A 13168-nucleotide genomic window follows, 5' to 3' on the forward strand; every position below is an offset into this window, starting at 1 on the left:
CAGGGAGCTTCACGAAGTGGCTGAGGCTGGCCATGAACCTGCGATCCTCCTGTCTCAGCCTCCCAATTATTGGGATTTCAAGCGTGTGCCACCATGCCTGGCTTCCTTTTTATTTTTTTTATTTTGAGACTGGGTCTCTCTAAATTGCCCAGCTGCTTCTGGAGTCCCTGGGATTAGAGGGCTACACCACCACACTTGCCCTCCACCTTTGTTCCTGCGTCCTTCTTTCTCTCCTTCCCTCTGTTCCCCTACTCCTCCCCCCATCCCTAGGCCTCAGCATTAGGTTGTCCTCATGGGGATGGCCAGGTTGGTTTCACTGGAGGGCCAGGGGTGCTTAGGATAGCCTTCTCCAGAGCCCATAGGGAGCCTCAGATGCCGCAGCTCTGGTATGATAGAACAAAAATGGCTCTTTCAGCTGTGGGGTGGGGGAAGGACCTTGTCAGAGAATGCAATCCTGTGACTGCTGTTTCTGCCCATGACCCACCCCGTGGACATCTCCCTGGGCAGGTAGGCGGGATCTTGTCCCTCACAGCCTGAGGGGCTCCTGATGGGCTCCTGAGGGGCTGGTGGACGGAGCTTCTCTGGTCTCTGACTTCCACCTCCACCTTCCTCTCTCCAGAGCTCCAGCTCTGTCCCCCAGAGGTGCCTGCTAGGATGGAGGGAGCTGGCCAGAGCAGAGAGGAGGTTTCTGCTCAGACCCCTGCCAGGTGAGCGCACTGATTGTGCTTGGGCTGATGCATGCGTTTGCATGTGCGTGAGTGCGCCTATAAGCGTGCAAATGGGCATGCACCTGTGCCACGTGTGAGACAGTCTGTGGGCTCTTATCTGTGTGTGACGGAACTTGGGGTGCACTGGTGCTGAGGCTGGCCTGCACCCTCCCCCTGGGGCAGCACCAAGTTGCCTGACCCAGGCCCAGCTTTGCCTCCCTGTGGTCCGTGACCCTAGCTTAGCACTGTGCCTCTCTTCTGTCTTAGGGGCCAGCTGGTCCCCTGCTGTGGTCCCACGCAGTGGTGACTGATCCCTGGCCACCCATTCAGCTGTCTGGGGGCCCTGGGGCCAGTATTTGTCCCGTCTCCCCAAATGGAGGCGTGTAGGGGCTTCCTGCCCAGAGTCTCAACCCTGCCAAGGCGGAGAGAATGGGGAACAGCTGCGTTGGCTGTGGCCAGCTCCGTATGGATTTGGTTTGACGACAAAGCTCCTCTGTGTGTCCTCTGGCCCCTTACATAATCCGGGGTGGGGCGGGGGAGGCAGCCGGAGGAGGCACGGGGTGGGATGGCCCAGAAGGGGACAAGGACCAACAGGGAAGAGAGACCATTGAGAAGCAGTGGGAAGAGAGGAGAGACGTCCCTTCCTGCCTCCTGGGGTGGGAAGGCAATGGATTCCAGGTCCTGGGTCCTTGGCTGTGGATTCTGTCTTCTCCTTGGGTCCTTCCCACCAGTCCTTTACCAGCTAAGGAGGGGCCATGGGGCCTGTCCTGGAGTGAGGCCAGGTGGGGCTTGGGGATGGGCCAGAGGCTAGTTCTTGGCTACACCCTTTAACAGGTTCCAGAAAGCAGGGGACTCATTCCCTCTCTTGCCCTAGGCTTCTCCTTTCTCCTCCCTGGCTAGCCCTGCTTTCAGAACCTTCAGGGCCTTGCTTCTTTGCAGTACTCAGGAGGCAGATTCAGGCAGCCCTTCCCTGTGCCCCACCAGGTGGCCCCAAGCCCCTCCGCACCCCACTCGGCCAGCCTCCTGCCCAGGAACCCCCCAGATCAGTGTTAGCTTCTGCACCCCTGCCCCTAGTGACCCAAACTTCCCCTCTTACCAAGTCCCTGTGGCTGCTGTTGAATAGAGTGGGAAGAAAATGTCCTCTTTCTGGAACAGCTGGACAGACAGCCCTATGAAGCCAGGTGTGCCGGCCAGGCCTGGGTGTGTCCTGGGACCAGCTGGTGGTGGTGGTTACGTGTCCTAGGGCCCTAAGCATTCAGCCTCTCCTAGGCAGGAGAACGCAGCCACTCCAAGGGACCAGGCCGATTGGCTGGACTCTCCTCTCCTGCCTTCAGGTGGACCAGGGTCCTGTGGTGACTCGCTCCTGATCTGTCTCAGGCCTGTGCACCTCTGTGCCTGAGTTTCTCTGAGACCTTTCCGATTGCCAGTCCTTGCTGGATTTGTACATGTCCTGAGTGGGTGCTTGTCCCCACGCTGTGGTGCACGGGTAGGCTGTGTTCTTTCAATTTGAGCAAAAGGATATCTCATCAAAGGGCAGAGGGTTGGAGCAGCTGGCTGAGGCACTGGACTACCCTGGGCATGGATTTTGGGCCTAGAGGTGGGGCTGGGCTGGGCTTGACCTCTGTTGCTATATGCAGTTGATGTGGGGTCTCCTCCAGGACATGTCATATAGGACTCTGGGCCTGTTGCTCTGAGAGGTGGATGAGGGACTGAATCCTCAGTCCCCAGGCTCTCCTGGACATCTTGCTTTCCCATCACTTCCCCCAGGTCTGGGATGATCCTGGAATCACTGCCGCCCCAGGGCTGGAGCCCGGGAGGTCTGAGTGGGTGGGAAGGCCAGGTGGGTAGGGCCTAGACATTTCCTGGACTTGGGTGATCAGTGGGAGGGGAGGACAGTCCCTCTTGCATGGATGAGGCACGGACATAGCAGCTGGCCCGGAGGATGGTGAGTGTGTGCTGTGGTCACAGGGGCAGGAGAACCCCCACTGGGCAGCAGTATGCTGTGTGCGTGTCCAGCCATGCTGGAGACACAGCCATGGGGCCCATCAGTGTGGCTGGGCCCTGGCTGTGTATCTCCCCCTCTTTTGCTCCTGTAGCCCCCTCCCCAGCACCTCTGAGCATGACCAGAGCACAGCCAGATTCTCCCCTGAAGCTGGGTTTAGCAGAACAGGGACAGGGAGCCCAGGGCTTCCCTCTTCCTGGCCTTCAGAGGTCCCTAGAGGGCTGGTGAAGCCACTCCCTGCTCCTCTGGAGGCTGCAGGCTCCCAGCTGAGCTCCCGGGAACCTACAGCCTGATAAACAAACAGTAGGAGCCAGAGCCGAAGTTGAAGGAACTGGCACAGCCACACGGAGGGCCACCAAGAATGGGGGAAGAGAGTGCCCCGGCCAAGGGGGTTCAGCAGGCCCCAGAAACTGTATGTGGAGGGGTGAGGGGGAGAGCTCTGTGTGTGTGTGTGTGTGTGTGTGTGTGTGTGTGTGTGTGTGTGATTGCAACAGGTGGGTTGGCTTGGTTGGGGGAAAGCCTGTGCCTCCTGGCTCTAAGCTGTGAGGGGGCTGTGGGTGCTCAGATAGAGTCACCTCCGTATCCCCCAGGGACCAGGTGAGCCCCCACAGAGGTAGCCCTGTTTCTCAGTGATAACCGAGCACCAGCCAGAGGGCCCCTTGCTCACAGAGTGCAGGGTCTGGTCCTTTCTGGTAGCACCTAGAACCTGAACTGCCCTCCCTTTCCCTCCCTCAGCCTTGCTTTTACTTTGGAGGCCGTGGTCCTGATGTGAACCCACCTCCTGACTCTGAGCTCCTACCTTCTACCACCCACCGTTACCTCTGATGTTTCCAGGTAACAGGCTGATGCTGGAAGCAGAGGGCTTTCTTTTCCTTCCCCACTGTCGCAGTTCCCTCCTGGGGACCCCTTCCCTGGCCCCACTCCTCTGCCTCACATTCTGAACTCCTTTGACAACGCCCCGGGGCTCTAATGAGGATTCAGGAAAGGACTCTTCCCTGCCGATGACGTCCTGAAACTTCTTCATTCCTGAATTGCCGGGAAGGGCCAGTTTGTCAGTTTTGACCAGATGTTCTGGTGAGAGGAGGAGAGAGTGTGTGTCCTGCAGAGGTGACAGGACAGCAGAACAGGCAGAGTGGCCTGTGAGAATCCAGACTGCTCCCAGACCCTCCAAAATAGAGCTGCAGCTAGCAGCATTCCTGGGATCGGCCATGGGGCAAAGCTGGAATTTTATCTATGGCATTCCTAGGACAGTGCCCTGCACTGTCCCCACTTGGAGACTTTAGGGGTGCAGAGGGTTCCTAACTCAGCCTCCTGCAGAGGTGACAGGACAGCAGAACAGGCAGAGTGGCCTGTGAGAATCCAGACTGCTCCCAGATCCTCCAAGCGTGCACCACCAAGCCCGGCTTATTCTTTATTTTTGAAGCAGGGTCTCACTAAGTTGCACAGGGCCTCACTAAGTAGCTGAGGCTGACTGCGAACCTGGATCCTCCTGTCTCAGCCTCTCAAGTAGCAGGATTACAAGTGTGTGCCACCATCCCCAGCTCTCCAGGGCCTTTCTTTTCTTTTCTTTTTTCTTTTTTTTTTTCTTGAAACAGGTTGGTGAGAGTCTTGCTGTGTTGCCGAGGCTAATCTTGAACCTGTGTAATCCTCTTGTCTCAGCCTCCCAGGTACTGGGATTATAGATATATAATCCTATATCCCCACTCCCGACTCAGATTTTTTTCACTCTGGACTTTTTGACTCTCCCCTGGTGCTAAAGCAATATGCATTCAGTGGAAACCATACTTGGGATTTGGAGAGTTTTGGGCTAGCTATCCTTAGTATGACTGTCTTGTGATGCTGGGCCATGGCAGTTAGCTGCGGCTTCCAGGCAGCCACACAGTCACGAGGGGAATCACAGTACCCTGTGTTGCTAAGCCGGGAAGGTTAGGTGAATTCAATGCATTTTTTGAGGGGTGGGGGCTACTGGGGGTTGAACCCAGGGGCAGTCTACCTCTGGGCTACACCCCAGCCCTGTTTTATTTTTTATTTGGAAACAGGGACTCTAACTTGCTGAGAATCTCACTAAGTTTCTGAGGCTGGCCTCAAACCCATGATCCTCCTGTCTCAGCTGCCCAAGTACTGGGATTATAGGCATGTGCCGCCATACTTGGCTATTAAATACATTTTTGACTTGCAGTGTCTTCAGCTTCTCAGGACGCAGCCCCATCATTAAGTTAAGGCGCCTCTGTATCTGCTCTGCAGAGGCACATGAGCTCTGGAGATAAGGGGCCGCTGTGTGTGTGTGTGTGTGTGTGTGTGTGTGTGTGTGTGTGTGTATCTCCTGTGGGCAGCCAGCACCCTGGTGGAGAGGGTGCATGTGTTGGCCCAGGCTGAGTGGATCTGTATTCAACCCTTATTAGGAGGGGTTAGGCAGAAGTGGCCAAGGGCCTGGGCACCCACTCTAGGAGGTGTTACCGTCTAGAAAAGAGGGGCAGGGGAGAGGGTGAGAGTGACTTCTCCATTGCCACCCCGATCCCTACCCACCCTGCAAAGCAGGTGAGCCAGCCAGGAGTTCGTGGTAGAGGTATTTGTGGTGTCCTGGGGTTTGGATCCACGTCATCAGCTTCTCCTAGGCAGGAAGACATTTCTTACCTATAAACAGAAATTCAAGGTCACATCACATAAAATGATTTAGCAATTAAACTTATCTTTTTAAAATTTATTTCCTGTTCTCCCTATTATGTATAATTGCAAGGTGCCAATGAAAAAAATTTTAAACATTAATCCAGGGCTGGGCCTACGGCTGAGTGGTAAAACACTGTCTAGCATTTACAAAGCTCTGGGTTTGATCCCCAGCACTAGGGGAAAACAAACACAAAGGATGCAGTTTACTCCATTGACTTTTCATGACACCTAGGGTAAAAATCCACGTTCCTTGAGATAACCCTCAGGGTCCTACACCGCCGGGTCCCCGGGGCCTCCCCAGCACCACTTTTGGCCCTTCCTCCCCGTCCGTGACCACAGTGGACTGTGTCTGTTCCTGACCTTTGATTAGTACGAGGCCTTTGCACTTGCTGCCTGGAACCTTCTGTCTCCGACCACCTCTCATGTTTGCTTGGCTCTCTTTCATGTGGGTCTCCGGTGGAGGGCCAGCTCCACTCCTCTTTTAGAGACAGTCTTTCCGGTTGCAAAGGAGCTGCGCCGGCGCCCTTTGCCCTGGGGCCCGGAGTTATTGACCTTATGGTAGATGTGTGTCATTGTTATATTTCCTTCATTGTTTGTTTGTTTGTCATGTGTCTAGGTATAAACTCTACAAGTGTGGGCTTCTCATCCTGTCCACTGCTCAATGCATGTCTAAGACAGTACCCTGCACACAGTAGGCCCGCAGTGCCTGCTAGCTTCTGTTTCTGCCCGATGCCGAGGCTCACTGTGTCCCAGGGGCCCCGGGGTTCCCCCTACATCAGGACAAGGGTATTACTCCAGACTAGCCCTCCCGAGGAGTAGCTAGGGGATGAGGGAGGCATCTCCCATGGCCCTCTTGAGGCTAAACAGGGTTAATCCTACACAGGGCGACCTTGTGTTAGAGCTTTGAATTAGGAAGCTGGACTAGAGGCGACAGGAGTTAGTTCTGCAGAAATTGCAGCTGCTCATGAAAAGGGCATCCTTGTGTGAGCATCGAGGAAGTGAGACGTGGAGGATAAATACAGCTCCACCAGCTCCTCCAGGGGTGCTCCTGGCAAGCCCCAAGCTGAACACCCAGGGCTTTTCACAGGCTCTTCTTCACCTGCAGAGAGGAGGGTGGAACTGCTGTAAATGGTGTTGTGATAGCCCACAAGGAACTTTTCTGCAAGCTGGAAATTGCCCCTCCATTTGGACACTGCCCTGCAATAAGGCATATGTTGTGGCCAGCAGATGGAGGGCTGGACTGGCCAGGAGGTGTTTGCCCAAGTTTACACTGTGCCGATCCCTGGACCACTGCCCTAGGAGGAAGCTGGCCACAAGGGGCGAGTGAGATGTGTTGACCTGAGATTACCTACCTCCTCTTCAGTAACGATCCTTGGAGTAAATTCAACCACCCTCGGAGAGAGCAAGATAGTGCTGTGTTTTATCCTCATGTATCCAACAGAAAACCTAAGACCTGGGAGGTGGCGTGGCCACACTCACACAGCCCATGGCCATCTGAATTCAGGCCCAGGTGTGGGAAACTCCAGCATCCGTAGTCCTTGTTTTTTTCTCTTATCTAACTTTTTGTTGAAAGTGTATCACATTCATCAGTTTATAAAAGTTAAGGTATGGTGGCACACGCTTGTAATCCCAGTACTTGGGAGGCTGGGACAGGAGGATCACAGGTTTGAGACCAACCTCAGCAACTTAGCAAGGCCCTGTTTAAAAAAAAAAAGAAAGAAAGAAACAGGGCTGGGAGTATAGCTCAGAGGTAGAACAAACAGAGTCTCACTAAGTTGCCAAGGGCCTCACAAGTTGCTAAGGCCGGCTGAAAACCTGTGATCCACCTGTCTCAGCCTCCCAAGTACTGATATTACGAGCACCACATCTGGCTTCCACCTGCCTTTTTACAATTTAAAATTCTAGGAGTATAGCTCAGAAGTAGAACACAACTCAGTTCAATCTCCAGTACCACCAAATAATAATAATAATAATAATAATAATAATAATAATAATAATAATAAAAATATAGCAATAATAATAATGATGATGATGATGATATTGAATTTTGGAGTTCATTTGATTTCAGAATGCATAAATTTCATCTTCGTTTTCTCAGCTGCTTAGTGTTTCAATTCCTGGGCTGTGATGTAGTTAAACAGGTCTCTATGAATAGATTTTCAAGTTGTTTCCATCTTTTACTGTTATTAAAAAGGGCTTTGAGTCCTATTAAAAAGGGTGTGGTGGCATGTGCCCATTGTCCTTGCTGAGGCAGGAGCGTGGCTTGAGCCCAGGAGTTCAAAGCCAGTGTGGGCAGTAGTGTAGACTTCATCTCGAGGCAGGAAGGAAGAAAAGTGCTGTAAGAAAGATCTTGATAGACGTGTCTCTGTGCAAACACAAGAGACTTCTGTAGCATAGACTTCTGGCAAGGAAATCACCTGGGAAAAAGGGGTAGGGGAGTGTTAAAAAATACAGCCAGCCCCCTCCCACAAGGCTGACTTGCTTTATACTTCCACCATGGATCTGAGGAGCCCCACTCCTCACACCTTACCTGCACCACAAACTTCAGGCCTCTTGAGGATTGTTGGGATTGGTGAAAAAGCGTCTACCATAATGGCAGTTTTATTTATTTGTTTATGGTACTGGGGATTAAATCCAGAGGCATTCTACCTTCAAGCTACACCTTCAGCCCAATTTTATTTCTTATTTGGAAACAGGGTCTGGATCGTTGAGAGCCTCGCTAAGTTGCCGAGGCTGGCTTTGAACCTGCGTACCTCCTGTCTCAGCCTCCCAAGTACCAGGCTAGGCTCACAGTTTTAAATGTAGATGAGCCTAAGTACCAATTATTTATTTTCACTGTAAACTATATTTTTCATATGCTAGGTCTGCATTTATTTATTTATTTAGTGGGTCTGGAGATGGAAACCAGGGACATTCGACCTCTGAGCTACACCCCCTACCCTATTTTTTATTCTTTATTTTGAAACAGGGTCTCACTAAATTGTGGAGGGCCTCACTAAGTAGCTGAGGCTGTCCATGAACCGTCTCAGCCTTCCGAATGCTGGGATTACAAGCGTGCGCCACCATGCCTGGCTTTGTTTATATTTTTATTTTTTATTTTGTGTGTGTGTGGTTCTGGGGAAGGAACCCAGGGGCATTCTACCTCTGAGCTACACCCTCAGCCCTATTTTATGTTTATTTTTATTTTATTTATTTATTTATTTATTTATTTATTTATTTGGTGGTACTAGGGATGGAACCCAGGGGCTTTCTACCTTGGGGCTATACTCCCAGACCTATTTTATACTTTGTTTGGAAACAGGGTCTCACTAAGTTGCTGAGAGCCTCACTAAGTAGCTGATGCTGGCTTCGAACCTGTGGGATCCTCCTGTCTTAGCCTCCCAAGTGCGAGGATTACAAGCGTGCGCCACCACGCCCGGCTATTTTATGTTTATTTTAAAACAGAGTCTCGCTAGGTTGATGAAAGTCAACCTAGATTGACTCTCAACTGCTGAGGCCAGCCTCAGCAACTTAGTGAGGCCCTATTTCAAAAATAAAATAGAAGCCTGGCATTGTAGCACATACTTGTAATCCCAGTATTTGAGAGGCTGAGACAGGAGGATTGCAGATTCAAAGCTAGCTTTAGCAGCTTAGTGAGGCTCTCAGCAACTTTGGAAACCCTGTTTCCAAATAAAATATTAAAATAGGTGTGAGGGTGTAGCCCAGAAGTAGATGGTCCCTGGGTTCCATCCCTAGTACCACAAATACAAAAAAAATAGGGCTGAGGGTGTAGCTCAGAATGCCCCCGGTTCAATCCTCAGTACCACAAAACAAAAACAAAAAATAACAAAGGATCCCCCCCCCAAAAAAAACCAAGAAATAAAGGGGCCAGGTGTGACACACACTTGTAATCCCAGCTACTCTCTATTCCTCGTTACTTGAGAGGCCGAAACAGGAGTCTTTTTTACTTTAGTAAGACTGTCTAAAATAATACAGAAGGGACTGGAGGTGTAGCTTAGTGGTAGAACACTTGTCTAGCATGCCTAGGGCCCCGGATTCAATCACCAGTACAAAAAAAAAAAAAAAAAAAGAACAAGAAATAGAGAAAGAAAGGAAAGAAACAAGGAAGGAAGAGAGGAAGAGCTGGGTTTGTGTCTCAGAGGTATAGTACTTGCCTGACATACTTGAAACCCTGAATTTTATCCCCAGCATGGCAAAAAAAAATTTTTTTTAAGCCAGGCATGGTGGCACACACCAGTAATCTCAGTACCTGGGAGACTGCAGGTTCAAGACAAGCTTCAGCAATTTAGTAAGGCCTCTAGAGAGTTAGTGAGACTCTGTTTCAAAAAGCTGGTCTCAAACCTGCAGTCCTTTTGTTTCAGCTTCCCAAGTAATGGGATTATGGGTGTGTGCCACCACAACTGGCTACTAAGTTTTTGTGTGCATGTGTGGTACTGGGGATTGAATGTGGGATGTTCTATATTTGAGCTACACACTCAGCCCTCTTTGTATTTTATTTTTTATTATTATTATTATTATTATTATTATTATTATTATTATCAATACTGGAGATTAAACCCAGGGACATTCTACCTCTGAGCTACAACCCCAGCTTTATTTTATTATTATTATTATTTTTTGAAACAGGGTTTTACCAAATTGCAGAGAGCCTTACTAAGTTGCTGAGGCTGGCTGCGAACATGTGATACTTCTGTCTCAGCCTCCCAAGTACTAGAGTTACAAGTATGGATTACCATATATATATATATTTTTTTTTTCTTTGTAACAAGGTCTCATTAGGCTATTGAGGCTAGTCCTGAACCTTCCCTCTTCCTGTCTAAGCCTCCCAAGTACTGGGATTACAGACAAGCACCTTCATGTCCATCCTGATATTTTTTTATTATGGTCACATACACGATTGTAATGTTATATTTACCATCTTCCTCAGCTCAGTGGCATTAAGTGTATTCATTATCATCGTCCCCTGAGATTAGCTGCTTCCTCTTCAGTAATGGTCCTTGGAACAAGGGTTCTTGAAAGGCCAGCTGCCTTTAGCACTGTGTTTTATCTTCATTTACTCATACGTTGAGTGAACCATACAGGTGCACACCTGTAATCCCAGTGATTCAGGAAGATGACGCAGAAAGATGGAAAGTTCAAGGCCAGCCTGGGCAGTTTAGCAAGACTGTCTCAAAAAAAAAAAAAGGGGGAGTGGTTGTGGGTATAGCTCAGTGATGGAGTGCACCTGGGCTCAGTCCCCAGTAGAATCCCTGCACACCAGAGTCAACCACCACGGAAGTGAGGGGCCCCATTCCCCACACTCCCCCTGCACCATGCACCATGAACCTTAGGCCTCTTGGACTTTGCTGTTGGGATTGGTGAAAAAGTGTCTACCGCAGTGTCAATTTTAAACATAGATGAGCCTATGTGCCATATTTATATCTTCACTGTAAACTGTATATTTATATTCTAGGCCTGCTTTTTTTTTTTTTTTTGTGGTGCTGGGGATGAAACCCAGGGACTTTCAACCTCCAGGCTATACTCCCAGACCTTCTATTTTATATTTTATTTGGAAATAGGGTCTCATTAAATTCCTGGAGAGCCTCACTAAGCTGCTGAGGCTGGCTTTGAACCTGCGATCCTCCTGTCCCAGCCTCCCAGGTGCTGGGATTAGAAGCGTGTGCCACCAGGCCTGGCTCTTCTTTTAGATTTGCATGAGTACGCTTTAGGGGAAGGGAATGAACCAGTCTGCAATACTGTACATGAAGTGCAGATGTGTTTCCCCAGTTACTCATTCATCTTTTAACTATTGTCTCTCTTTAATTCTAGGTAGGTGAATATATCCATCTTTTCTTGTATGGCCTCTAGACTTATTCTTCTTTTTAATATAAGAATACTTCAGGAACAAAATTAACCTAACAGACCTGTGATAATCAGCCGGATTGTCACATTATCAACAAATGAAAACTTTTCCCATATTATGTCAGACTTCTATTTATTTATTTATTTTTATTCTTAAAAAATAAGCCGGGCATAGTGCATGCTTACAATACCAGTACGTGGAAGGCTGAGGCAGAAGACTTATGTAGGTTTGAAGCCAGCCTCAGCTCCTTAGTGAGGCTCTCAGTAGCAACTCAGACTGGTTCCAAATAAAATATAAAAATAGATCTGGGAGTGTAGCCTGGAGGTAGAAAGTCCCCGGGTTCCATTCCCAATGCCCCCCCCCCAATAAATAAATAAAAAATGAATAAAAACTTAAAAGTTAAAAAATAAAAAAGCAAAGGGGTCGGTTCAGGCTAAGCATGGTGGTGCATGCCTGTAATCCTAGTACTTGAGGGGCTGAGGCAGGAAGATCCCAGGTTTGAGTCCTGTCTCCACAATTTAGTAAGATAAAGTTTATCTTACTAAATTTAGTAAAATAAGAAATAGAATAGGGATGGGGTATGGCTGGGATATAGAATGCTCCCAGGTTCAATCCCCAGTACCTAACTATGTATATGGACTGAGTCCTCATGGAGCATGCGAGTAATTCCAGTGTTTAGGAGGATCACAATTTTGAGGCCAACCTCAGCAAGCTAGAAACACTCTTTTTTTATTTCTTTATGTTTATTTATTTTTTGTGGTACCGGCGATGGAACCTAGGGACACTGTACCTCTGAGCTACACCCCCAGTCCTAATTTTTAGTATTTTTATTTTTTGAGGCAAGGTCTCGCTGAGTTGCGGAGGGCCTTGCTGAGTTGCGGAGGGCCTCGCTAAGTAGCTAAGGCTGTCCATGAACTGCGATCCTCCAGTCTCCGCCTCCCGAATGCTGGGATTACAAGCGTGTGCCACCAAGCCTGGCCTTTTTCTTTTTCTTTTCTTTCTTTCTTTTTTTTAAATTATTTTGGTACTGGGATCAAACCCAGAGGCAATATACCTTCAAGCTATACCCCCAGCTTGATTTGACTTCTTACTTCTCACTAGGTTGCTGAAAGCCTTGCTAAATTGCCAAGGCTGGCTTTGAACTTGTGATCCTCCTGTCTCAGCCTCCCAAGTACTAGGATTATAAGTGTGTGCCACCACACCTGGTTCGAGACCCTATTTCAAAATGATAAATTAGGGCTGAGTGTAGTTTGGAGGTAAAATGACCCTGGGTTTAACTCCCAATACAAACAAACAAACCAAAACAAAAACCAAACCAAAACAAGAAATAAAGGGGCCAGTTGTGGTGGTTCACACCTATAATCCCAGCTACTCTTTAATTCCAGCTACTTGGGAGGCTGAGCAGGAGGACCTCAAGTTCAAGGCTAGCCTAGGCACTTTAGTGAGACCCTGTCAAAAATAATATATAAAGGGCTAGAGATGTAGCTCAGTGGTAGAACACTTGTCTAGCATGCCTAAGGTCTTGGATTCAGTCTCCAATACAGGAAGGAAGGAAGGAAGGAAGGAAAGAAGGAAGGAAGGAAGGAAGGAAGGAAGGAAGGAAGGAAGGAAGGAAGGAAGGGGAAAGAAAGAAAGATAGAAAAAAGAAAGAAGGAAGGGCAGGCTGGGGATGCATCTCAGAGGCGCAGCACTTGCCTAACATATGTGAGTCCCTGAGTTTAATTCCCAGCATGGCAAATGATAATCATAATTAATTTTGAAGTGACAAAAGTACAAAACTAAAGACTTGCCTCTACAATCTATTCCATTCTTCCCCATCTTCCTACACTATAATTCTCATTGAAAATGGGGCATGCTTCTATATTTCATTTTCTCTCTTTCTTTCCTTCTTGCTCTTCCTTCCTTTTTCCTTCCTTTTTTCTGTACTAGGGATTTAATTTAGGAATATAC

At 48.9% G+C, this 13168-nt stretch overlaps 1 protein-coding gene across 1 annotated transcript in view; it reads left to right on the plus strand.

Annotated features, from left to right (window-relative positions):
* Window positions 1-654: 654 nt before the first annotated feature.
* ST3GAL4 (ST3 beta-galactoside alpha-2,3-sialyltransferase 4) overlaps window positions 655-13168 on the plus strand; it is a gene marked incomplete at both ends in the record, with an annotated part of 36828 nt that continues 24314 nt past the window's right edge. The window contains 2 exons of the mRNA XM_080701165.1: window positions 655-707; window positions 1831-1888. The remainder of the gene's footprint in view (window positions 708-1830; window positions 1889-13168) is intronic.

The sequence above is a fragment of the Muscardinus avellanarius genome (genome assembly GCF_963383645.1).
Source record: "Muscardinus avellanarius genome assembly, chromosome: 1".
NCBI lineage: Eukaryota > Metazoa > Chordata > Mammalia > Rodentia > Gliridae > Muscardinus > Muscardinus avellanarius.